The sequence below is a fragment of the Mesocricetus auratus genome, unplaced genomic scaffold (genome assembly GCF_017639785.1).
Source record: "Mesocricetus auratus isolate SY011 unplaced genomic scaffold, BCM_Maur_2.0 Super-Scaffold_100008, whole genome shotgun sequence".
NCBI classification, from domain to species: Eukaryota; Metazoa; Chordata; class Mammalia; order Rodentia; family Cricetidae; genus Mesocricetus; species Mesocricetus auratus.
The window spans coordinates 48,896,902-48,924,880 of NW_024429192.1; the positions used below are offsets into that span (position 1 = coordinate 48,896,902).

At 34.1% G+C, this 27,979-nt stretch overlaps 1 protein-coding gene across 8 annotated transcripts in view; it reads right to left on the bottom strand.

Moving 5' to 3' along the window:
• The window catches only part of Zbtb20 (zinc finger and BTB domain containing 20), a 730,935-nt gene extending 703,361 nt beyond the window's left edge, over nt 1-27,574 (bottom strand). For 7 of the 8 annotated variants that reach the window (XM_040750809.1, XM_040750808.1, XM_040750801.1 and 4 more), the window contains exon 1: nt 26,532-27,573. The gene's annotated coding sequence lies outside the window, so the exon portion shown is untranslated. Of the gene's footprint in view, nt 1-26,531 lie in introns of all 8 variants that reach the window. The other variant, XM_040750810.1, reaches the window with a different exon arrangement.
• Between the last annotated feature and the right edge of the window lie 405 nt (nt 27,575-27,979).

The window sequence follows — 27,979 nt, forward strand, 5'->3', positions numbered from 1 at the left end:
GTTATTTTAAACAACACAATAAAAAAAACACAAGCCTGAATTTTAGGTTGCAAGTATAGCTCATTGATAATACATGTGCTTATAATGTGTGATCTCTTGAGTTTAATCATGAAGTACAAAAATGAAAACCTTAATTTACTTTTCTACTTATGTGGCATCACCAACAAGCAGGAATAGAGATTTCTTGATAATAACAACAAAACAATGCAGGCAGAAGAGCTTGATCCACTAGAATGTCAAAGAAACAAAGGTGCATAGGATGAACTAATTACTTCAACTGTAAACAGAGAATGAAGTCTAGATGCTCAACAGTATCTTATAGTAAGTCCTTGCAGTGGCTTTGGTACCATACCAAATAGAAACTATTATTCCATATTATATATTGTGGGTGTTTTTATACATATATTGGGAACATAACATAATTACCATGTTTACACTATTCTTTTCTACCAGTCAGGGAAATTAACCACAGGTTAGGAAGTTAAGAAGACCAAAGGATGCACTTCAGTGGCATTCAAGTACTTTTAATTGGAACTGTTTGCTTCCCCCTTTTCTCTGGCCATTCATCCAGCAGGCGAAAGTATCTAACACAGCACTACGGCATGAAGGGATGGGTTCTGAAAGCCTGTCTCTCTATGATGACTATTCTTGTGCATCCAGGCTGCCTGTTGAAATTAACAATGCATGCTGCTGCTGCAGTCGAAGAGGATCATCCAAACTCCAAAAATGAAACACGTAACACAAAAGGATGAAAGAGTTCTTATTCCGAGGGCTTCAGGGTTTAGCTTGCAGCTGGTCATGCATGCCAAAGGGATGTGCCATGAGGATGACAAAGAGACTTCCAAAGAGAATGGTTGGGGCAGCCAGCCGGACATTTTGAAATACTCAAGGAAGTAGTCTTTTGAAGTTGAAGCAGCAACAAGGCTTCCTTACAGCAGAATTTGGGAGAGCTGGGATTGTCAATCTCTACTGACACCCAGGCATAAATATTCTTGAAATTAACCAGACAGGGGATTTCTAATTGTTTATATTTTGCAGAGTTTATGGTAAGAAATGATACCATAATTGATTTATTTTACTCTTTAGGCTGAGGTTCCAAGTTACTCTGGTGTTTAAAACAGCATGAAATAATAGGTGTTGGTCATTCCTGTAAGTGACTCTGGGTATATTGAATGATAAATTTGCTTCCTCATCAGAATAACACATCGGTTAAAACCACCATTTTTGTATACAGAATTAAAGTAAAAGAGTCCTTTAATTACCAATAAATATGTTTATATTAGATTAATCGATCACTTTTTAAAGGAATTTCACTGATTCAAATGAACTCTGTTGTGACTAGACAGGCAGTCTTGCAGAGATTAATCTCATTTACCCTTTGAGTCCTCCCAGGTAGACGGAAGTGGTACTTGTTTGGGGATTGTTCTAAAAAATGGTAAGATAACATTGACCATGCTGTTTTGACATGAGCACAAATGGTGATTTAGTAAATGATATTCACTGCATGGTTATCTATCTATAAGAGGAATAACAAATAATGCACACAAGAACTGAAGTGAAATGGTACATAACAGCAAAAATATCTCCCTGGATGTTATTAATGATTCAAACACTGCACTGTGCATTTCAGGTCAGATTATACCTCTCAAAAGATATGGCAAAACAAAAACAACTCACTGGGTGATTTCCCCACATCCTCACTCCACTACCTCTAGTTAACCCCATCAGAACCCAGTTGTCAAGTTCTTATTACTAACACCTAAACTTTTAAAATTCTAGTACTTCTCTTACAGACAAATGTTTAGCATAGGAAGGGTTCTAAAACTGTTGGCCTTGTTCCCTACTTCCAGCACCCATTGCCCTCTCAGCAACTCTGCTATCATCTCTCAACAAAACGGTGATGATATGAAGGAAACTGAGTCTGAAAAGCAATGTTCAAATATAGTCATAAAAGTTAATTTTCACTGTATGTTATACTACAGGCACTGTACAACCAGTTGTATAAAATGAACTTTGAGCCCTAAGTCCATTACCAACATAAGGAGTTACTATTTGAGAAAAACCTAAAACTGAAGAGTAGAAAAAGCTATAAATACAATAATGTAAAGGGATAACAATTAAAGAAATATATATGGAGGAAACAGTAGATGGGATCAATAATTATCCACTTGCAATAAAACCCACAATTTACTTTTTCCTTAGAGTTAAAAAAATATTTCAACTTGAAAAATTTTGCAAGCATAATAAAAACAATATGATCATCCCTTATAATACTGTATTACTTGAATATTACTATTATTATGGCATTAACTTTATTGTGATTTATCTAGCATTATTAATATTAACTAACAATTATTGAGAACTTATTCGATGTTATTATTTTATTTTATCCTATTTTGCTAAAAAGATTTCATTTGGAATCTATCCTGTAAGTAAATTTTTAAGTGCCTGATGTTTTTAAATGTAACGACTACATAGGCATAACGCTAGAGTAAATTTCTAGTACTTTTTATTTTACTTAATTGAAACTTTATGCCCATTTACTAGTAAGGCACCCTTTCCTCCTCTCTCCCTATCAGGAAACTACCATTCTACTTGTCAATTCAAGTTATTTGGCAATTTTAGCTAGCTCACATAAATGCAGTCATGTATGATTTGTCTTTCTGTGATTGGCTATTGTACTTTAACATTCCCAGTTTAAATCCATGCCCCATATTAGAGAATTTTATAATTTTTAAATACTGCATAATATTCCACCATATGTATTTATCACATTTTCTTGATCCACTCATCACTTGGATATTTAAGATGTTACATTCTGTGGCTATTGTCAACAGTGCTATGGTGGATATAAGGAGTGCTGAAATCTCATGCAAGGTCCGATTCCAATCATTTGGATAAACAGCAAACAGGAACAGGAAAGTATCTCAAAAGAATACATTCCATATATGAAAAGTCCAGGATTAGTTTTCATTGGTGAGAAATTAAAAACTTTTCCAAAGATTTCCACTCTTACTACTTCTCTTCAACAGGCAGAGCATTTTAAAAATTTTAAAAAGAAAGGAACATAATTATATTAGATATAAAAGTAAAACTGCCCTGTTTGTAGACAGCAAGATCTTATTTAGAGAAGATCTTAAAGGAATCCAGAAAGAAAGAAAAAACTGCTGGTCTACTATTTAGTAAAGTTTCAGGACACAAAATCAATGAGCAAAACTGTGTTGCATTTCTATGTACTAATAATAAACTCTCTGAAAAGGAAATGAGGAAAATATACCCATTTTAAAAATCACAAAAATAACACCAAAGAGATAAAAGTTTAGTAATTAACTAAAGGGAGAGATTGAATATTGGAAAATACAAAACATTGACTAGAAAAAGACACAAAAAAATCCAATGAAAAAATTTACATTGTTCATAGTCTGGTAGTCTAAATATTATTTACATTACAAATTGGAAAAAGTCAATTTTACAAACATACAGCTGATACATCATGAATAGTCAAATATACCATGAATAGTTAAATCAATTCCATAAAAAATAAATCTGAAAGCATCACTTTTCTAAATTCCATATTATACAACAATAGAAATCAAGTTTCATACTATCATAAAGACTAGCATCTAGTGAATACAACAAAATAGAGTGCTCATAAACACCACCCACACATAGCTTCAACTAATCTTTGATGAAGAAGCTAAGAATATACAGTCTCTTATATAAGTGGTGCTGGGGGGAAATGGATATCCACACAACACAATTAAAAAATGAAAGTAGGCCCTTACCTTACCCTGTACACAGCTATCAACTCTATATACATTAAAAGTTAAACTTAATACATCCAGTATAAAACTCCTAGAAGAATATAAAGGAAAACTTCATCACTCTGATGATGGCAATGATTTCAAGGATATAACACTAAAAGCAAAAGAGAGAAAAACAAAAAGCAAAAACATTCAATTCTACATCAAAGCAAAAATCTCTACACAGCAAAGTATAACTCATTAAAATAAAATCTCTACACAGCCAAGGAAACAATCAATAGTGAAAAAAGACAATATGTGGAACAGGAGAAAATATTTATAAATCAGATACCTGATAAAAGATTAACATCTAAATTTATAATGACACAATAACAACAAAAAAGAAAACCAAAACACCAGTAACACAATGTTTACAAATAGACTAAAACTATGTTATATGTTCTGGGTTATGAATGTTACCCAAAAATAAATTTGTTGGAACTTACCTCCAGTATACCAGTAATAAAAGGTATAACTTTGCTGATTGATTAAGTCAGGAAACCTAAGACCTTGAGAATAGCATTGGAGTTTATGGGAGGATTCTGAATGAGTAAAGGGAAGGAAGAAATGATGTAATTGTATTTAATCTCAAAAACAAAAGAATTTAAAAATATTCAATGCTACAAGTCCTCCTCAAAATAAATCAAACCACAATGAGGTATCACCTCACACTCCGGCGGATCTCTGTGAGTTCGAGGCCAGGCTGGACCGACAGCCTCCAAAACAATACAGAGAAACCCTGTCTCATAAAAACCAAAAAAGAAAAAAAAAAAGCAAGTACTAGTTGGAAGCTCACATTTTAGATAAGGAAAATGGAACACAGCCAATCTAAGTACCTTGCATAAAGTCATACAATTAATTAATTTCAGAGTAGGGGTTAATATCAGGCTCCAAACTCCATGAACATGATGCTATTTTCCTGCCTGAATTATCTGTGTGACTTTATGAGACAATTCACCTATATATTCTTGCTGTTCATACAGGATTCCAACTCATAAAAATACTTTGTGCCTCACAGATCCTCTGTGCTGTTTCTGACATAATTGAATGAATGAATGAATGAATGAATGAATGAGCAAAATGAAGGGAAGACTTTCACTCAGTGCTAATCCAAAAATCTGGCAAAACCTAAACTATAAACAGGATGTACCTACAACTTTTTGAAGAAATTATTCTTCATCTCCTCAGCTTCTCAGAAATTTTACCCAAAAACATCTAAAAATTTCATATGCTCCACTGACATAATCAGACTTCACCATTAGCTTCTTTCAATATTGGCAATTTTTTACCTATCACTTTATGTCTATATTTAATGACTAACAAAAATGTTTCAGGGCTAGGGAGATGTCTCAAGGAGTTATGTTTCCCACAGAAACAAACAACAACAACAACAACAACAAAAAACCTGAGTTCAAGTCCCCAAAACACATGTTAAAAATAAATCTGTCAGCCGGGTGGTAGTGGCTCACGCCTTTAATCCCAGCACTCGGGAGGCAGAGACAGGCGGATCTCTGTGAGTTCGAGGCCGGGCTGGACTGATAGCCTCCAAAACAATACAGAGAAACCCTGTCTCGTAAAACAAAAAAATAAAAAAATAAAAATAAATAAGTCTGTCATGATGGCATGAGCCTGTAATCCTAGCCTTCCTTGGCGAGGAGGAACTCAGAGACAGGAGGATCTGTCAAGTTCATTAACCAATCAGCTGAACATATGAGCTCCAGGTTCAGTGGGAAAACCCATTTCAAAGAATAAAAAATGGAGAGCAAATGAGGAAAGATATCCAGTGTTGAACTCAGACTTCATACACACACACACACACATATCTGCAAACAAACTTCCAAATGCCACATATACAACACACACACACACACACACACACACACACACACAGAGAGAGGGGGGGGGATATTTCAATCATTCATTCTAAGCATAGAAAAACACTACTAGCATGAATATATGCAGGTGAAAAATATGTGTTAGCATTGCCAATTAAAAATTGACAATGGCAATAATAAAAAAATTAGAATTAAAACAACTAAAACCTAACAAAGAATTATCATACTCAACCCTTGACACAAACAAGATATGGGAATAATATGAACCTTAGAAGTGTGTTTTTTTTCTTTTTTAAACAATAAATTTTATCAAATGAACTCAATGTGTTTGTAAGACAATATCCATTTTAATAAATTAGAGTAGAAGCTTAAAAGACAGTGGAGTACTGAAGTATCACTTGTAGCTTTTTCATCAAGTTAATCAATCATATATAATACTCTAGAAAATACTACTCTTCTTGTATGAATACCATCATGAATTCATATGTGTTTGATAGTTAATGCATATGAACTCATTTAAATGTTACCAAAAATATTAGTAAATTTGCCAAATGATCGCCTGTATTTGTATATTGATAACTTATAAATCAAAGCCCTAAAACAACTGCCTTAACTAGCCACTCAAGGTGATGAAGAAATTTCTTCAATTTAATTCTTGTTTCAGAGAGTTATAAACTATTGAATGTTATATGGTTGTAATTAGAACAGGTATAATGGAAATACTGAATCTTTGAATCAAAAATGTTTATTAAAATCTTTACATTTTAATTTGTTTGATCCATTTGATCCATTCTGCTCTTGATTAAAAAAACTAATAATTCAATAATTAATTAGAATATTTTAAGAAATATAATGCAGAGCTAGAAAGTCTTGCAAGGATAAGCACATGGTTTTAATGTTTTGGTTTTAATCAACAACAGAAAAAGAAAAAGGACAAGCATGATGTCTGGTGATGTGCATAGCTGGCGTACCAGCACTAATGAAGTCAAACAGGTGGATCCCTGGAACTCCCTGGCCAGCCAGCTAAAAGACAAAGGAAACACTGTATCAAAAAATAAAAGGTGTATGGTACCTGAGGTACTGGAGGTTGTCCTCTCACCTAACATTCTTGAACATGCATAATAATAATCTTAATAAGCTATAAAACATATTAGTAATTCTTACTGGAAATTACTGAATGCCTACTATATGACGGTTATTTATCATATAATCTTATTATTCCCCATATTTCAAAAGTTTCGTTTTATAGCATACACTTAGCAAATGAAGACAACACACCTCAGTGTTAATGAAGTAAACATTCATGCTCCTGCACCTAGGAATTCAGATGTTGAGGCTCTACTGTCTTAGGAGATGAAGCTTCTGAGACATAAAGCATAAGTTAAGATCATGAGGGTAGTGCCATCATGAATGATAAGTATGCCCTTACTAAAGAAAACCCAGGGAGAGCTAGTTTGTTTACTTCTGGAATGAGAGGGGATAAGAGGAATTCAGCAATCTCCAAAGCAGAAGAGGGCCCTTTCTGGAACCTGACTGAACTATCAAGTTTTAGACTTCCAGCCTCCAGAACTGTGACAAATTTTTGTTGCTTTAAGTGTCTCACTCTACGGTAAATTGTAGTAGTAACTCAAATGGACATTCAAAATAACTTGTGCATGTTTTCACAGATATTATCTACTAAAATCAATCTCAAATCTACTGAGTCATGACAAACATATAAAATGATTTTGCAAATTAGGAATCCACAAAATTAACATGCAAACAAGAGTCTTTCTATGTTAAAAACACAAAGCAAGTAGAAAATATGATGGGAGAGAAGGCGTTGCTTAGGATATTAAGTATCTAAGAAGGTAAGTAAACAGGGTTAAAAAGCAAACAAAAGCTGATCATTGGTGGAGAACGCCTTTAATCCCGGCACTTGGGAGGCAGAGGCAGGCAGATCTCTATGAGTTCCATGCCAACCTGATTAGGCTCCAAAGCAATAAACAATAACAAATTTTTACATGCCAAAAAATAAACAACACTTACAAAGATACAAATATTTCATTAAATAAATGAAAAATCAGGCTCTGTATAAAAGAGATTACCATCATGAAGATATTCATTATTTCTGTGTCAAGTTAAAGGCATCTAAAATTATATAAAACATTTCCCAAGGTGTCTTATTTTCCCCAAGTTCTGATAGCTGATTATAGTGTTCATTTGGAATACTAACTGAGTAAGAAAATACTGAACAAGTAAAGTAATGAGTGGAGAGCAGAAGAGAACTAACACCTTAAATATTAAAACATGCTATAAAGCTATAATTGTTATAAGCATGTGAAATTAACATAGGAATAAACTCAGAATAGAAACTCTAGAATTATACCCAATTCTATGAGAAGTTTTACCATAAGGTATCATGCAAGTACTAGAAAACAAAACAGCCAGTAAGTTTTTACATGAGGAAAATAGGAAAACTATTCTTAATTGTACTTCTATATAAGAACCAAGAAAGTCAACGAAACAATAAATTTAAAAAAATGCTTAGTTGCCTTGGATAACCATCATTCTCAGAGTTCTATAGGAAGTAAAACCTTAACACTCTTGGAGAATCACAAAAATCTCACACTTGTTTGGTAGGACCAATTTTGATGCCTCCTATTCTTTTTTTAAACCCAAGCAAAAGTATTATAAAATAAAGAGAATCTCAGCACCTAAGCAATGTCTGTAATCTAGCTGGAAATCAAGCAGTACCCTGTATCTCAAATCAGAGCCAAAAGTTTTTCTTAAATTTCAAAACATTTGTATTCTTTTGATAGCTCTATATATTTCACATTATAAAATTCATGTGACTTGTAAGAACCACAGGGCAAAGTCCCTTAAAGTGTATTTATATTAGTCTATAATTAAAAGTAATAATAATAACGCATATATATTCCAAAACTCTGTAAATAATATTTTCCAAAGCCATGTTGTGGTAAAGTACCCTATTGTGGATCTGGGTTTAAGCCAGTCTATTGCCTGGCTATTAGTCGTATAGTATTTGAGTCCATTTTGAGACACCATCTTTGCTAACTTCAAAAATTGTACTTATCATAAAAGTTAGTAAGTCTCTAAAATTTGTAAAAATTATGTTTAGAAGGAAAATATTGGGTGTTTTGTATCTTTGTAATTATGGCATTATGTATGATTGAGATCAAATACACCACCACCAAGTGGCAGGAGGGTATCTCACACATAATAGTTATCACACTGCTTGACTGTTGTCTCTGGATCATATAGATAACACCTACACTTATAAAACTAAGCACTGTCTCCACAGTGGCTTCTGAAAATGGTTTTTGTTTTGTTTTGTTTTTGTTTTTCTTAAGAGATGTTAAAGTCGTGCAGTGGCAAAAGACAACACTGTCTTGCTGCACAGTTACACCGTGGCCTTGCAAATGAAAACCTGCACTATTCCTTATGATCAGGGTTTCACCCATTTATTTTGTTAATCATTCAAATGGCTAAACAGACCTCTAATTTGAAAATAAAAACCAATTGATGCAATCACAAACAAGTTCTAAAATTGCGGTTTATAAAAATTGAAATCTTGTTCTAAGCCAAAACACACACACAGTTACCTTTTCCTAATCAGAGCATTCATTTCTCCTCATTATGATCTCACAAGCACATTAAAATCTTATTAACATTAATTACTTCTGAGCGCCTATGCATGAACAGTGACAGTCGTGAGCGTGCGCGTGTCTGGATCATATCTACATTTATATACCTTTGCTTATAAAACATGTGAAAATATTTCTGCTAACACCAATTAGCTAATTTCACACACAGAGAGATAGTAAACTGCTGTCTCACTGAACAGCCTATCAAGAATCAGCAAACATATGGACAAACGGACAGGGAAAAAAACGAAACATTTCTTGGATGTAAGAACTAAAATTCATTATATTTGAGCATTAATCCTTGAGGTGAAAACAAACTGAAAGGACAAAATAACAATAATGCAAACTGATAAAGCGAAGCATTCATTTTCCACACAGAAGATATTCCATGATTATGGAGACAGAGACAAAGAAAAACTTAGAAGAAAAAGGCAACAGACTTAGGAGTTAGAGGTAACCATTCTTTACATGTGTCCATATGGATATGTATCCCACACATCTGCTCCATGTAAACATATTTATAACCTACTAAACTCAAACAGGTCTATCATCACAAGCAAATAAAATTCTTATTTAATACAAATGATTTGTGATCCTATTTATATGATGAGCATTAACTGCATATAAGTGACTCATCTCTACTAGACAACCTTAATGTAAGTGCAAAAAACAGGCCATTCAGGCATAAAACAACATGTAATCTTAATTTTTTTGCTTAACACTCCCTTCTCAGCATTAAAATAGTGTATCATCCACATATACACTCCATCGAATCATTCCCTCCTTATCCTGTGTCCTTTATTAGGGAGATTCATCAGTAATAGATGTCTACATATTTGCCTTTTCCCCAAGTGACTATATTCTCCCCTCAGCTTATACTTCATTACTAAATCCAAAGTCCTGTGAAACACCACTTTTCTACAGCTACATATTCTAACCTAAGTCTTTGTACCATTTTAACTCCTTGTTGCTGCTGACAACTATCCCAAATCCTGCATTGATTTCACAAAGGGAATATTCAAATTCCTTATATAAAATTCTAAGCATCAACAAAGAGTTCATTTTTAGTTCATAATAAAATTTTGAGTGAGAAAAGTAGTGTTTCATTGGTTCACAATACCTACCATTTGTTGAAATAAGAAAATAATAAAGCAAAAAGACTTAATAATTGATTGTACACTTCTAATTGAGAACATCTGACGAAGAATGACATAGAGGAAAAGAAAGATCATAAGACAGTCAAACATCCAGCACAATTAGCTTAAGCTGCTTTCAGTAGTTATAATTTATTATATAATTCCAACTTTCTATCTATTGTTCATCAGCCTCAAATATACTCACATAATAGAGTCAAGAAATCATAGCAATACATGTGTACCCACTCCAGATGTGCTGCATCAGAAAAATCTAATACTGTGCTTGTCCAATATAATATACATTAACAAAGAAATAACGAGGACATTTTTACTCCTTACGAAACAGTATTAAAATGTATATTAATATAATACCGAGTTGAGATTGTTGCAAAGATTATGCTAAATTTTATTAAAGTTCATGTTATTCAACATATTTATAACTGAAAAAAAGTGACCATTCTTTGAGGAACCTAAAACATGCCAATAAAAAGACTGTTAACTAGTGAAGTGTTTAAATCATTAATATAAACTCAATGATATCAAAGTAAAGGCAAATGCAATAAAATATTGAAAATGAGCAAGTTATTTCAAGTGATGGTCAAGTTATGATAACAAGTTATAATTGAAATCACTGCCCTTATGAAGTTATATAGGTTTCATACAGGCAGCAGCAACTGTTACAGTGCAATTTACAACTTGTAATTTTTCAAATTTGGCCAGATTTATCAGGCAGTACCAAGAATGCTCTCAAACAATAAATAAATAAACATAAAGAACCCAAAATTTAAGAATCTGAAAATGTTACAGTAAAATAATGGTTGTCGTTATTACAAAATAATACTCTATACTTCAAAAGCATCTACTTTTAACTAATGAATATTAAACTATTTGCCAACAGATCATCAATAGCCAAGTAGAATATGAAAGAAAAATAAAGTATTAGGCAAGTGAATCACATAAGGAATATCTTATGAGAAATATCTAAGTTTACAGATCAGTGACAAAGAAACTTATTTAAAAATCAATTTACACTAACATTTTCAGGAACACCTGACATCACCTTAATTATCACAATTAGGGAAAAGAAGAGGCAGAAATAATGTTGAGTTATCAGTTATCAAAATTATCACAGTTAAATTTTCAGTTCACTCTATTACTCAGAGCTTCCCAGCAACCCAATGACATATGACCAAGTCCAAACAAACAGAACCCACCTTCCCTCTCATAGAGAACACATTACAAACTATAGAGATTAGGTGGCCAAATTTCAACTTCAAAGGTGCACTTGGCATTTGAACCAGATCTGAGAATAAAAACCATGGTCTTTATTGTCCAATAAAGCTAATAAGCTGAGGCTTACTTAACTCTTTCCTGGCCTTTTGGATCTTCTCAAGGATTACTGAAACTGGAGACTACATATGAAAGGATAGTTCATCATTTCCAAAAACGATCCTCATCCAGATTGCCCTCCAATCCGTGAAATCTGAGATGCCTCCGGATTCTTCTTTGTGAAAGCCTTACAAATATATCCAAAGATGGTGAGTCCCATATGGCTCTGATAAATGAAACCGGTTATTGTGAATTTCAGGCTCTTCTTTACAACAAAACACTATTGGGTGAATTTGGTGCTCATGAAATAAAGCACTAATTGCGTGGCCTAACAACACTGAATCCTCTGCCTAGCAGACATTTTAAGTTGTGCCAAATTGGTTTTGGGATGTGAACAAATATCCTGGAGCCAGACTAGCTCACATGCACTCACTACTCCCTGGAAGGAAGTTGGGCACTCTTGGAAACTACATTAACTCTTTCAGGCCACACGGGAACCTATCATGAAAAGAAAGGCCCTTTTAATACAAAACAAGTCTGTACAATGTTAAGCCCCTGTAAAATGTAAAACAGCAAAATCTCACTGAGACTAATGTATCCACATTACATATTAGGCTGCATCTGCACTTCAAGGGTTGCTTCCTAAAATGTATCTTGAAAATGGTATTCATTTTTCCTATATGTGTATAATTTCTAAGACATTAATAAGAGTTGTGTGCACTCCTGAGAGGAGAATTCATTTTAAGCTTAATATGCCACATTTGCCTCAGGCCAAGGGATAAGAAACTTTGGTTTCTTTGGTAACCACTTTCACCTTATGATTACAAGAAACTTCTTTAGTGTTTTTAGCCACATGAAATGTAATTTCCAAACAAGAATCTTTTTCTATGGTCTTTGTATCCTGGTTCACAAATATGCCTACAAACCTGGAGTTGTATATTCAACTGGCAATTAATAAATACTCTCACCCTCTCATCCTTCTCACTCAAATTTGAACTCATGCTTTTTAAAACAGTATAAGGAAAATTTTGAACTACTACTTCTTTTTCCACCCTACGTTATCCATAAGCAACTTCTTAAGTATTTATTTTTCTAGAGAACTTTAACAATTTATTTGCAGTCGATAAATGCATATTTATTTATCTGTTCCCAAGAATATCCAATCTACACCAACTGTATAATTTTACAGTTTGTAGGCTACTGTCACCTTAAGGTTGTCAATTTCACCTTTTATTTTGAAGTCTTAATAAAAATGAAGTCTAAATAAAAATTGTCTTGGGTATGGAAAAATACCTAAAATCCTTTGAAGATCTTATATGGTTAGTTCTAGTTTAGCAATTCTACAATATATTTCTTACAGAACCACATCTAATTTCCTGCTAGTTGTTGTGAATTTAAACATAAGGTGAGAAGCCTATGTTCTACCTCTAAGAAAGCCTCACATCCTAACCACTGGCCTCTGAGCACTGCTGCTATTGACTCTATTGCTGAGATAGGAAAATAAAACAAAATTTTCAGCAGGCCCTACAAAGAAACCAGGAGCTATTTGCTAACAGGACACATTTGGTGAATCAAATGTAAGGCTGCTTTTAGTCTCAAGTAATTTCAATTCTTAGAATAGAATTCAAAGCTGTGGGTGGCTGTGGATGTGTCAATATGATAGTCATCTACCTGATCTATACTAGGGTTCAGGAATAAATCAGACATTCTCTCTAATCAAAGTTCAGCAGTCTGGAGAATGTACTGGACTGTGTGTGAACCCTCCCCTGTAAATTCTTCCACGTAATTATGTAGTTAGCTTCTGGTGACCAGATAAAACTCAGGTTTTAGTTTCATTTGGTACACAGAAACTAGCAAAATGGCATTATAATTAGATATGATGCTACTGCTCAAACACTACAACATCCACAGATTTTTGTTTATTGTAACAGTGAGACATTGATTAATATATCCAGCCTCAACAGGTAATACCAAGATGAAATTTTACCATGAGGTTCAAGCAGAGGAGATATCTGAGGTAGTTATAAAACTTTTGAAGAGTTCGAGGCCGGGCTGGACCGACAGCCTCCAAAACAATACAGAGAAATTTTGCAGATTAAGTTCTGATTAGTGTTTCTATCCTACATTCATATAATGACATCAAATTAATAGAAATCTCTACTCTAGGTTTGCTTCAAAACCCGGTCATCAGTTATGATTAGAAAGCTGCTTTTTAAACCTTAAACCTTTAAACCTTTTTAAACCTTATTACTATGCTCACCACATTTTCCATACTTAAATCTCTACCATGAGAAAATTACCTACTTCTTTAACACCAAGATCTGTTTCTGGCTCTGTGCTTGCTACATATATGGCCTAAGTAGACACACATGCTTAAAAGGTTGCACATTGGGCTTACAGATGAGCTTGTTTTAAATGCCCTTAATGCTTCAAATGTACCTGTCATCCAACCTCTAAGAATGAAACTAACACCAGAATGATTCTTAGTACGGCATAGTAAGAAAAGAGGGAAGAAAGGGGTGCAGAGACGTTAAAGAAGTCTCTTGAATGACAGAGGAACCAGACTGGCCAATTTTCTCACTACACAAATATATCTCCAGCACAAACCCCGACACTAGAAACTGCTGGGTAACTGTAACTAGTCATTTTACCTATTTTAGCTTCTCCTTCATAACTGGTGAAGCAACAAATCTGTGAAAGAGTTTCAGACACCAATTGCTTCCCACATCCCTATACTGGCTAGAATCTTTGACATTTTATTCATTCCAAGCCAAAACCTCACTGCCATGCTATCAGTAATACCCTACCATCTTGAGCTTTCTGACTCCTGTGTGTTTGCAAAGAAATAAAATTAGTAGTCAAAATTAAACATACCCTCTGGACAAGCCATGCATTGGTTTAAGAGATGGGAAGGAGTGAGTTCTGCTAAAGTGCTTATTTGGCCCCAAAAGGGCCATTGTTGGTACACTACCTCCCATTACTAAGGTCTCGGAATTTTCCTCAGAAAAATGGAGACCTGTTTTAGGACAGACACACCCTTTAAGCTGGCCTCAAATCAAAATAAATTTAAGCTATTCAAAGACCCTACAGGATTTTCCCTGTATAAATAAATGGTTGACAAAATTTTTGAATTCATGTTCTGTTACTAAATTTGACTTTCTACAAAATCAGGTTTTAATTTTTATATTTGGAAAAAAAGAATAGGCAAACTTCTTAATTTTAAGATCCAGCCCTTGGTCTTCCCTTGATGACATTTTAAAAGAAAATAATTTGTGAAACTGCCACTCTTAGAAACTCAAATGTAACCCAAATCCCAAAAACAGTGAAAGTCTTCTTCAGAGGAAAGGATTACATTCCTCTGATTAGTAATTCTGTAAATCTTTATATACTTATATATATATACATACATACATACTTTTAATATATAAATTTGGTTGTCATTAAAAATTTCCCCAACTATATGAATATCTTAATTTATAAAAATCATGGTTATTTTCAAATGTAAATGATATACACCAGAGTTTCTTTACACTGTGACAATTCTAATACATTAGAGAATTACTAAGTCTACAAAAAATGCTTAAACACTACATGTTTCACAATTTACTTAAAAGTAAGTGTGGAATATAGCAGTTTGTAGGCCACACTATATATATCCAGGCTGTCACTTACACAGAAACTTTCTTTTTCAAAAAGGAACCTTTGGAATGCTCTATGGTCAGATATCTTAACTATAAAAAGCTGTTGATACATTGCTTCTATTAAATCTTACATCTTATGTTAAATATAAACCAGTTATTTTAACACTGATAATAATGGCTATGCTGTAGAATTTGTGTGTGTCCTGTCATATTATAATGGGTAAGATTTAAATTTTTATTCAAATAATGTCCCATTAAAGAAATTTAACACTAAAATATAAACAAAAGACTATTCATTTCAACTGGTTCCCCTATAGTATTACCTTTTAACTCAAACTTTACAGATTAAAGAAATTCTTGAACTTATTCAATATGGTAAGAAGGTATGTCACCTATAAAGGAAACAAACTTATACTCTAAAAAGCTTATTAGCATTTAGTGACTTATGCTTAACAAATGGGGGTATAACCTAATGCTGAGGAGTAACTGTAATATCGTTAATGATATATTAGGAGCACTAACTTTGCGATCAACAATAGATTGAACCAGTATTTTACCTCAGTTCTGCCACTTAACAGATATGCAGTCATGTGTGAGTCACTTAATGGTTACAAGTCTGACTTTCCTCCTCTATTAGAAAACACTTCATAATGAAGGTATAGCGATTACAGAGCCCCATAGGCAAGGCTATTTAAGAATTCAGTAATTATAACTAGTAGAACTATATAGGCTTCTTTTGACTATTGGCACTTTATTCCTACCTCCAGACAGAAATAATTTTCAATAGAAAAATAGAATTCTCTATCCATTCACATGATTTAATTAATAATTATTATAGCAAGTAGGTCATACACTTTTTGGCCTTCCAAAATTAGATACTACCACATACCATAATGGGAATTTGATAAAGATTCATTGAATTGGGGGAAATGATATGATGTAGGCAAAGAACACAGACTGAATCTGAACTGAAATACACAACTATCAATTGAACTTTGCAGTGCATTCTACAGTTTTTTATCTGAAGCACAGGTAGCATATCACTCTAAGTTTTTAATCTTTACCTACAGAGACCTGTAGATGAAGATTAAATTAAGCAACTTGTATAGAAAACAATGTGTTGCCCTTCTTCCTTAAGTTTTGGATTATAAGGCAAAGCAAAATTTTTTATGCATGGCAGTACTGACTCTAGCCTTCTACATGTAAAATATGGTTGTGTGAATTATATGATAGATGAGGATAAAATCTGATGCAACAATAAACATATTGTATCCTTACACCTGAAAAAAAAATAGCAGTGATTCTCAAGGTTTGCAACAAAAACTGATAGAGTAGCTTTCCTAAATTTGCATGTGTTCAAATAGTGCTCTATGGGTTTGGACTTAACAGGCCCTAGACATCTATGAATTTTAAAATGCACCTGCTGATTGTGGAGCATGTGTAAATATATGTAGATGACAAAAAACTCAACTGAAATTTTCCTAAAGTGTTTGGAATAGCTTCAATGCAAAAAAATTAGGTCCTACATTTAATACCATAATCAAAAAAGAACTTGTGAATGATAAGTTTAAAAATTATTGAAGAAAATAGGAGTTCTAGCCGGGCGGTGGTGGCACACGCCTTTAATCCCAGCACTCGGGAAGCAGAGGCAGGTGAATCTCTGTGAGTGCGAGACCAAGCCTGGTCTACTGTGCGAGTTCCAGTACAGGCTCCAAAACAATACAGAGAAACCCTGTCTTGAAAAATCAAAAAAGAAAAGAAAATAGGAGTTCTAGTCTAAACATAATAATTATTAATTATTAGAACAAAATATAGAAAATTTCCAGAACAACTTTCAAGGGTATGCTGCCTCAGAGAAGCATTCCAACTAAAAAATGCCACAAATTTTAATGTTCTTAAATTGTGTGTTTTTCTTTTACTTAGATTTTATTATCTATTCTTTCTTTGATTACAGCAGTAATGGCAGTGACTATCACTAGTATTTGTACATTCCTTTTACTGCTCATAAAAACTTTATAGCATGAATTCATTTAACCCTCACAACAACCTTACCACAGGTTATAGGAAAGGTAACATCTACTATTACTTTTTTTAAAAATTAATAAGTCAAACTGTAAAAAGTTAAGCAAATTATGAAATTCTAAGTTTGTTTCTATTTTCAGTGATATGTGAACTTAAAACCCAGGAAAGAACACATACAAAAACATATAAAATTTAAAGCGTAACACTGACTTTTAAAAGTTATTAATAAAGTTAAATAGCATGAAATAATGTGTAGGTTATAACCAGTCTATAGTTTTATAGCAATACATGTTCATCTTGTTCTTTAAATTTATTCTACTTGACTTACTTCATAGCTAATGGACATAAAGATAGTGATAGTCCAATCAGCCAATCTAAATATTTAATAAAAAGCAAAATCTTAAGACTATAATAATAGCCTTGCCCATATCAAATTTAACCCCTGGAAGAACTTTATCTTCTAAATCATGAGATACCAAATAGTATTTTCAACAGCTAGGAATTCAAATTTTAGCTGTACTAGTAATTCAAAAACTAAGATACCAAAGGTACAAAGATACTTTAAACACAAGACCAGCCCCTCCAAAAACCATCAGTTAACATCCCTTAAGTTCGAATGGACCAGTCCACCAATTTTATGCACAAGAAACTAGGATGGTTAAGTATCTCGTCCACATTAGCACAGTAAATTTGTTTGTGAAGGTAGAATTTAGAAACTGAGTATTGGCTCCATAGTCAACTACAACACACACTCTAGCATAGATTTCGCAGGCAAAAACAGAAAAGGTCATTTTATTATCAAAGAGAAGTAAAGTTATAAAGGATTTTTTGAAAAAGAGGTAAGTCAAAAGGTGTTTTTCCAAAAAAGAAACAAAGAAGTGCTTTAAAATAATTTAAAACCGGTGTGTGTGTGTGTGTGTCTGTATGTGTGTGTGTGTAAATAAATGCACATCATAAACTAAGCAGTATAATTATTCATGTGTACCTCAAGCTACTAAGTTACTACTCTGCGTGCCACAAAAAGTTCAAGAATGACAGTTAATACATAAGCCTCATCATCCAGCTCAAGGCTTATACTGAATATATGCTTAGAAACAACGATAATCCAATGTGAGAAGCGGTATTACATGAGATGCATGTAAAAGTTCCCATCAAAATTCAAAGGAGGAGCCGGGCGGTGGTGGCGCACGCCTTTAATCCCAGCACTCGGGAGACAGAGGCAGGCGGATCTCTGTGAGTTCAAGGCCAGGCTGGACCAACAGCCTCCAAAACAATACAGAGAAACCCTGTCTCGAAAAACCAAAAAAAAAATTCAAAGGAGGAAATATTTTTACTGTCTGGTATGTTGAATTTCAGTTTTACAAGTGGTAAGAACTTGGTGAAAATCTCTCCTATTCCTTGTTTTCTCTTCTCTATCGCTAATTCTAAGTACATCCCTCTCTAAACTTAACATTTTAAAAGAATTTTCAGTATACACTATTATGAAAGAGAGGGATATGCACAGATCCTAACATTTCCTTGAGTATGCCTGCACTTGGGACCCTTTTCCTTCTACTGGGTTGCCACATCCAGCCATAATATGAGGGTATGTGCCCAGTCTTACTGTATCTTATTAGACTATATTCCATGGATATCCCCGGGAGACCAGTGCTTTTTGTTTTGTTTTGTTTTGTTTTGTTTTTGTTGTTTGGTTTTTGTTTTGTTTTAGTTTGAAGGGAAACAGAGGAGGAGTTGATCTGAAGGAAGGGTGCTACAGAGAGGTATTGAGATGTAATATATGAGAGAAGAATAAAAGTTTTTTTAAAAAAGAATTCCCAAGCATACTAAACACAATATGAGAATTTTTGTATCAATGTCAAATCTGAGCTTAGAACAATTTGAAATTTTTTGTGACTGTCCAGTTCTTTCCTTTTCACTGGCTCATGTATTAGTTACTCTCATAGCAACGGGGACACAAGGTGGCACTGTGGTGCTGACATTCATTTCCGGGCCCTTTCTAAGTGGATAAATTTGAAAGAGGCAAAAAACTCTTTTGTGGCAGTTAAAACCAAGTTGTAATACTGGCCTCCTGTGTCTGCCAGCATTTACAGGGACTTAAAGAAGAGCAAATCATTTTGAATTTCATGAAAATGACATCAAGCTTTTATAGAAGACAACATATTCTCTGATGATGTTTCCAAAATGTCATGTCTGTGTTCATAAAATGCTCAAAGGCACACAGTTCGGCTTTGCCAGTAGAAACTCAGAAGTGAGCTGTTTACCACGGGCAAGCAAGCTGTGGACATGGACCGCCTCTCCATCTAGTGGCCAGTGGGAAGGAGTGGAGCCATAGTAGCCATGCTGTACTTCATTTAGTTAAAACTGTGTATTAAACCACTCACAGATAATTAAGTCCTTTAGTCTGACAAAAAACAATTTTTGATTTATCGCAATCACTGCATCATTAAATAAGACCAACAATATATTGTAACATCTACTTACCCCGATAACCAGCACTTCAAAATTAAAATGCTATGTTCTCTCAGACTACATAGGCTTCTTTTATTCCTCCTTTATTATCAATTCAACCTTTATTCATACACTTTTAACTTATAAACAGAAAAGGTGAGCAGATAGACATACAGATATATCTACCTAAAACAAAATCACATTAGGACTTTCAACTATTCAGAGAAGTTTTACTCTATTTTACTGTCAAACTGCAAAACAAAATTGTGACCTCCTTAAAATCAGTCAAAACCAGAAACAAGGCCTCCAGATTTAGCCCCTTTAAATTTTTTGTATTAATTAATACCACCTGATTCCCGAGCAAGAGCTTTTTGTAGGAAATCATAGAGTTTCTTTCAACCTACCAAGAAAAATTAGTTTCTAAACTCTTGTTCATAGGTTTTATGCTCAATTAATGGAATGAAACTATTGGATGTAAGTTCTACAGTATCTTTATGTTGGTAGGTATAGTGAGAATATAAGAATATAATTTTTTTCTTAAGACTAAAGAATCACTCATATCTATTCAATATTTACAAAGCAAATCACCAAATGGGCAGGACACATGGTAGAATGGGCTATTAAAAATTGGTTTCATAAAGCCATTTTGAAAAAACAAAACCTGAACCCATTTTGTGGGCCACAAAGCATAGAGGGTGCTTTGTTGTTGTTTCCTATAAGATCCTTTGACTTTAAGCGGAAACATACATATACTTAGTGGATCTGGTCCCCCACTTTCACTCAGCTCATGGTGCTGCTTCAGCACAGGCTTGGAAAAGGCTTTGTTAGGAAGACTTCCTAAAAACAAATCAGTCCGTTTACCAATATGAAAATCTGCTCAAAACTCAAAACCCAAGGTTACAGGACAAACAGAAGAATGGCACTATTAAGTACTGACAATGTGAGAATATTCGGACCTCTTCTATGACCTGGTGTTTGTGGGACCACTGGAATCTGTCCTGGGATTGATGGACAATTTCAGTCTATCTGTTTTAGGAAGGTGCAAATGAAAACTGCAGGAATGGGTCAAAGGGTTTCACCAAAGTTGAACAAGGTCTTTTACTTTCACCTACTCCTTCCACCATCAATATTACTTATATTATTTCAATTTATCTTCATTTACTTTTAATCACATCTATTTCTCTCCGATGTATAGATGAAATGAGGGAATAAAAATCATTGTTAATATAAGAAGCCACAAAATGTTACAAGTATTGTAGTTCTTTTTGTCCTACCTAAAACCAAGGTGATAAAACTATATAACTAGGAACATGGGGACATTAAGAAGTATGTACAAAAAAAGAAATACATTTACTGAATCGGGAGGAAATTTGTGTCCAGGATTTAAAAAGAAAACAAATCAACATGGAGTAGTGTAAAGCAGTCCAGCCTTTCCAATAGTATTTGCCTAACTTCTATTTAACCAAAAAAAGAAATGATGTCTAACGTGCTTTTATTTATTTAAAATGACAATCATATAGTTTTCATACATGAATATAGGAACCAAAAAGTTATATAAACTGGATAAGTATTCCACAGTTATTGTTTATTACTAATTGTTAGGTTGGCACACCTATACAAATTGAAAACACCCCTATAATTTTTGTAGTTACATTTAATTTGCTTGAAAGTTCCAAACTACAAAATGAATTCACAACAATAAATCACAATTTTATTGTAAATTCACAGGACGTTTTTTAAATTAAAACAAAAACCCATGGTATTCATATAAAAAGAGAAAAGCTAAAGCCTTCTAACTCTTAAAATTTATATAACAAATTTTATGGTTTCGAAAAAGGTTCACAGTGAGTTTCTTTAAGGGCAAAATAATACTATATGTAATTTGTAATTATTCCCATTTGTACCTTTATGGCTTCAATTTAAGCATTGTTTTGTTCTCCAAAAATTCCAAATTCTACTATACATAAATGTATTTTGAAAATAACTCACATTAGTGATTTAATATGACAAATTTTCAAATAAGTTCTTGATACTTAACTTCGTAATATGAAATATGAGCAACAAATGCATCATATCTGGAAACACAGAAGTCTTCAATGCCAAAGTTATATCAAAAAGGCAAACAGCATATAATAATCAGCACCCTTTCAATCAGCGTTGAAGGAAAGCATGGATATTCAGAATTAATGAGGATGCATTTGGTTTCCATCTGACAACTGAGTGACCTGACCAACCGTCCTTGCTCCTTTTCTCCATTTCTTACTTGGAAGTCAGTAGCTAAGGTTTGTCTGGGTTAAAGTGCTTATGTAAGAGTGGTATTACTTAACAGAACCAAAATTCACCCCCCTGGAGTTTCAGTTGAGTGTCAAAAGATTCCAGAAAGGCAAAAGATCCATGTTCTCAAGCTGACTACTTACAAGTGAACTGCAGAATCACCAAAGAGCTTGATTCTGGAGTAGAAGAGAGGTTCTGACACCAAGGATAATTTTCCCTCAGCTGAGTGCACAACTAGCAGGGCATCTCTTCAGGACTGTATTACTGTAGGAAGGGACACAGTCACAGAAATGACCCATTTCTTGTAAGTCCCTAAATGCTACTTTGAACACCTGCTATGGTGGATGCCACATGCATGACAGTAAGAACAGGTAGGTGGCACTATTTCACCTAACAGCCTCATAAATTTGCCTTTACTGTTTCTAAAACAGCTCAAAAATATTCTTGGTACATTAAATAAATATAATAGGATTCAATATTGATATATGAATATAGGACATTTATGTAGCAGGACAACAAGAAGTCATACATTTTCTAGAATTTTTAGAATTTGTATGTAGTCTTTAGACTTTCAGTCACAAATGAAAAGTGCCTTGCTAAGTGCTAAGTGATTACATAAAAGTACCAAACTGTCTTATATAAAATGAAAAAGAAAGAAAGAAAAAGAGAAAGGCAAGCAGACCTTAGCCTCTTAGCAAAGGACAGATTACTTAGTTATAACTCTGGTACAGCCATACGAATACATAGGCAGTCAGAAAAATTAGGTTAGGAACTCTGGGGTCAAGAGCCAACCAAAACTAAGTGTGGAAAAAAAAATCTATAAGGAAACCTGCTACTTTAAAATTATTTTTTAATAGGGAGGAAAGCCTTTTGCAAGTACACCTTAAACTACAGCAGTATGCACCACCACTACTGTAGGTTACCCAATTTCTAACATTCACTTGTAATTTAGACAGCCAATACATGAAAATATGCAAATTTTATCTTCAGTACTATGTGACTTAAAATAGCTTAGCTCCTTACCAGTTAAAACAAAAAGTTGAGATGGACTTCGTTAACAGAAGTTTAAAAAGCAAAACAAAGAAACAAACGTTATTTGTATCATTTTAGTAGCTCCAAGGTAAGGCAGCTCCAATCCCCATTATCAACAGCTACTCTCAAGAGGCCACCCTTGCAGCTGAAGAAGGCTGGGACTAGCAGCATTCCAAGAATGTCAACAGCAGACCTCTTGCCAGAAAAGATCACAGTGAGCACAGGAGCAGATGCTGCACCTTGCCAGACCTCGGAGCAACACGTTGCTCAGGGCCTAAATTTGGCTTCCTAGGAGACAGCATAACCAGTCACTACTCAGGGTTGGCCAAGTTCATGAACACATCCACCAATAATTTCTATATTTATAGAGAGCCAGAACATGTGTAGATAATCACACAATTGGTTATTTATATAGAGCCAGATTTTATGAATACAGGAATTTGTTAATTAGCACAAGGACTAATCATTAAAATTCAAAAATAGATAAATAAACAGGAATGCCATTTATTTGTTAACATTTCAGGGAGAAAGTATGCAGCTGCTTTCCTTTTAATGGATATAGGCTTATGCAGAAAGGAAAAAAATGATGGAAAAGTATCCGAAAATTTTGAAACCCTATTGAGTATGATGCGGGAAATCACACATAGTCTTTCTATTAAAAATAATCATAATGATTCGTCCTTCAGTTAAAAAAATTTTTAAGTTTAAACTGGCATGTGCTTAGCATTTGAATCATACTGCTTGGCATTCAGCTTTTTGGGTGCTTTTCAAAGAGCCAACGCTGATTTTCATCAGATAGGAGTTAAAAAACATACACATGTCACTCAATACCAAATTGTTTTAGCTACAGGGCATGGCAAAGCATGAAATAACTGCATTAGAGCACTTCCTCGTGTGGGTGTGTTAAATAACTGTCCGCTCCAACATTAAAATGAAACACACTGTGACCTGACCAAGGCTTTGGGACCTACACAGGAAGATGAGCCCACCAAAACCAGTATGGCTGGTTAATGAATTTTTCTGGCACTCTATAGCCCTCCTGTGACGCAAGCCTTTCAGCTTTCCAAATCCCTGTGCAGCAGAGGGCACTGGCTTTAAGTTTACTTATGCACATTTTACAATGTCCTGCAGTATTTAGATTGTGACAGTTCCTCCCAGAAAAGGGCAAGATTATTTTTCATACTAAAAATATTTTCAATTTACTGAAGGCCAACCAAGAATTATAATGCAAAAGAAAACACACTCTAAAAATTAAAGCCACCACAGAAATGACTAAAATTTTCCTTTCCTATTTTCTTCTGAGAATTGCTACATTTGGTGTTTACTTGTGGGTAATGTAAAAATACAATGTGAACTATTTAAATTATAGCAGTAATGCATCTGTAATTCTTTGATCCATATAAATACAAATTATGTACAAAAATGTACAATATTTCCACAAACATACATGCATATTAAAATGCAAGACACATGAAATAATTCTTTTGTTTAAAAGAGCATCTTAAATATTTCTCTCAGTGATAATAGCAAAACTAACAGGTGCATGAGACAAACATATCTCTGATCTATCAGTTCTGAAACAAATTTTTGGATCACAGTCTGAACTGGGAAAAATTCTATTGAAAATCCCAATTGTTACGCAGAGTATTATCACATACTAGCTAAAGATTCCTGCTAAACTGTTCTTGGACCTTGGAAGAAAACAGCCTCTAGAAGGACCTGACTGAATGCCCTTCAAGGTTGTACTGCTCCTGGGCAAAGCTGGTCTTTCCAGCTGAAAAGACAGAGGAGAAAAATAACTAAATTAAAAAGTCTAAGTATACGTTTTTAAAAGAAGAGGTAAAAAAGACTTTTAGTGGCAAAAGTTCACTACCTTCCTATAATAATGGATTTTTAATAAACATTTTACTAGGTTTGAACCTTGAAAATGTGTTGAGGAGTCTGCTCTAGTGTCCCAAGTGGGTTAAGAATATTGCTTTATGGACTTCTTTGTGTTGTCAGAGAGGCCTAATGGAATTAACAGGGAAAGTCTGCCACTTATAGTAAATAAATAATGTATTACAAAAAGGTGATTGTTATTATCAAAGATCTCCACAGATCAGCATCCATTTCCTATCATTGCTGGTATATTTTCTGAAAACATTTATGTGTCTCTCTGCCTGACTTAATTTTTATCAGATGAATAAAAGTTTTACTTTCGTACAAAGCCAAACAAAAGTCTATTTTAAAGTATACTTCAAATGGATCCTATTTAACTACTACTTGGAATTCTGAAAAACAATTTTCTAGAAAATTCCTCAACCATATAAGCTAGTTTGAAACATAACTTTTTTCCACCATGAGAAGAAAAAAGAAGCAAAAAAGAAAAAGAGCACCTAAAATACATATTTGTAATAACAAATACATTATTTACAGCCTCAAAAATGTAAAGGGAGTACTTACAGTTGTTGCACAAAATGGCCTGATACACTCCATAGCTTCCACTTTGTTTGAAAAAAAAAAAAAAGGCCAGCCCCCACTCACTACTCCCTCCCAAGCATAAATAAACAGTAACAAACTAAAAGGAAACTGTCCCAGGATAAAAACTGCTTGTTTAGAAAGTTTGTATTCTTACTAACCACAGTAATATCAATATAAATGTAACAATCCATCTGTAAAATAAAAAGTTAGAAAATAGCCTCAATTCCTTTCAAAATACAGTTCCCTGAAGCCCTAAGTCAATGTGTAAAACAGCAAAAACAGTTACTTGATTCTTGCCCACCTTCAGGGCTATCCCTCACCTTATGTCCAATGTCGTCAAATAAACATGCTGGCATAAAGTATGCAACCTGCTTCAAGGATTTAAACTGTAAATATGGACTTTAAACTTGAATGTAAAACAAAGAACAAGAGTCTCACTTTGGTAGTACCCACACTGGCACTGTAGCTAAAACTCACTGTCAAATAACTAACAAAATCCAGTTAGCAATAAATAAGGACAACATGATATATAGACAGACAGATGGAATTGCATAAACAGACAAGAAAAGCAAAGAGACAAACATACGGAGGAGTTTGTTTTAAAAGAGTGAAAGATTCTGATTTACTTAGTACTTCAGCAAGAAAAAATAGGTTTGTTTATAATTATTTTTAAACTAATAAAACTGAATCACAAGGTCACACCCTTAAATAATTAAGAAAATTAGTAGAGGGTAGGCCTCCTATAGATGTTCCAAATTTTAAGCTAGCATTAGCTCTGTCAAATTTAAATACAGAAATTAAAATTCAAAAAAGAAAGCATGAAAGCACTGTGGACCAAATAACATGATAAATAGAGGGGGACTGAGGAGGCAGGGTTGTTTTTATGAAAGTTGTCTGCCCCTACCTTCTTCCCCAGCGCTGAGTTTCTCTTCTCATAATCGGTGTCTCCCTGGAAGTACAGTGTGAGTGGTAATGACTGCCTGCCTCCCTAATGAGTCCATTTTCCTGCTCTTGATGTTGTGTATATACACACACTGCAACCTACCTTACAAACCACAGAGACGGGAAGAGGGAGAGAGAGAGAGAGAGCAAGAGAGGGAGGGGAAGGGGGCAGAGAGAGGGAGAGAGAGAGAGAAAAAGACAGAGACAGAGCAAGCAAGCCAGTGAGAGAGAAAGAGAAGGAGAGAGAGAAAGAAAAACAGAAAGAAACACAGAGAGAGGCAGAGACAAAGCCCTCCTACCAGACAGCAGACAGCCCTCCTTCCCCTATCCAGCAAAATGCAACTCGTCTAATGCAGCAACAGGTTCAGTATTGCCAGACTAACAGAGTGAAAAAGGTATATTCTCTATAGCATTACTGCTTGCAAATAAACAGTTTAAGAGCAGCTGGCTCCACCTTCTTTATTTATACTCCATTATGAGGAATGTATTGTTTCAGCTCTGGCACACAGTACGTGTGTAATTATCATAAATACATTTTTGCATATTAGCAGGAAACAGGGAATTGCATAGCTTATTTGTGCTATCTTTCAAATTTATTTTTTAATGTGGGAAAAATGTCAACAAATCTGCTCTGACAAAAGCCTAGTAATGATTTTAAAGTCAGAGCAGTCTTAAAGGAGACTGTAAGAAACAGACTCCATACAATAGGAAAGCTGATCTCAGACAAAACTGATAACTGCAAAGAAGAAATCACCGTTCTGTAAATAAACGAAGACCATACACAAAACTGAAGACAAGAGCAGAATTAAGTTCAATTAACTTGCTAATAGGCTAGTACCCTAGAAGAAAGCAGGCTGATTTCTTCTTTGAAGCATCCAGCTACACAAACACCACAATGCAATGTAGTCTGTATGAACAGGTGCAATGCATACAATACATAATATATCAGAGAAATAAACCCACTAAGAATGACCACTCAAGCAGACAAGGTTCCATATAATATGGATCTGAAACTACACTAAATAACTCTTGATCTTTTATTAGAAATAAAAACTAAAACTGGTGCTTTTAAACAAACCTTCCTTGAAAGAAAAAAATGAAACTCTATCCTGTATCTTTTACCAAATTTTCACACACACTAGCTCCAGTATACTAGTGCTAATTATATTCTTGGTCCCACCATATATACCCCATACTCTTTGCCAACAACCAGGTACCTTTTCTAGAATGGTGATATATTTTCATCTATAGAATGACCGACATCACAAAACAGGACTGGCTGCGGGTCACTTTTATTATCCCATATTTTTTCAAAACAACTCCTGATGCACTACACCATATCTGAGTTCTGTATCAAAGATCTACGTAGACACCCACCTTCCTTAATATTGTTCTAAATAATCTGACTAT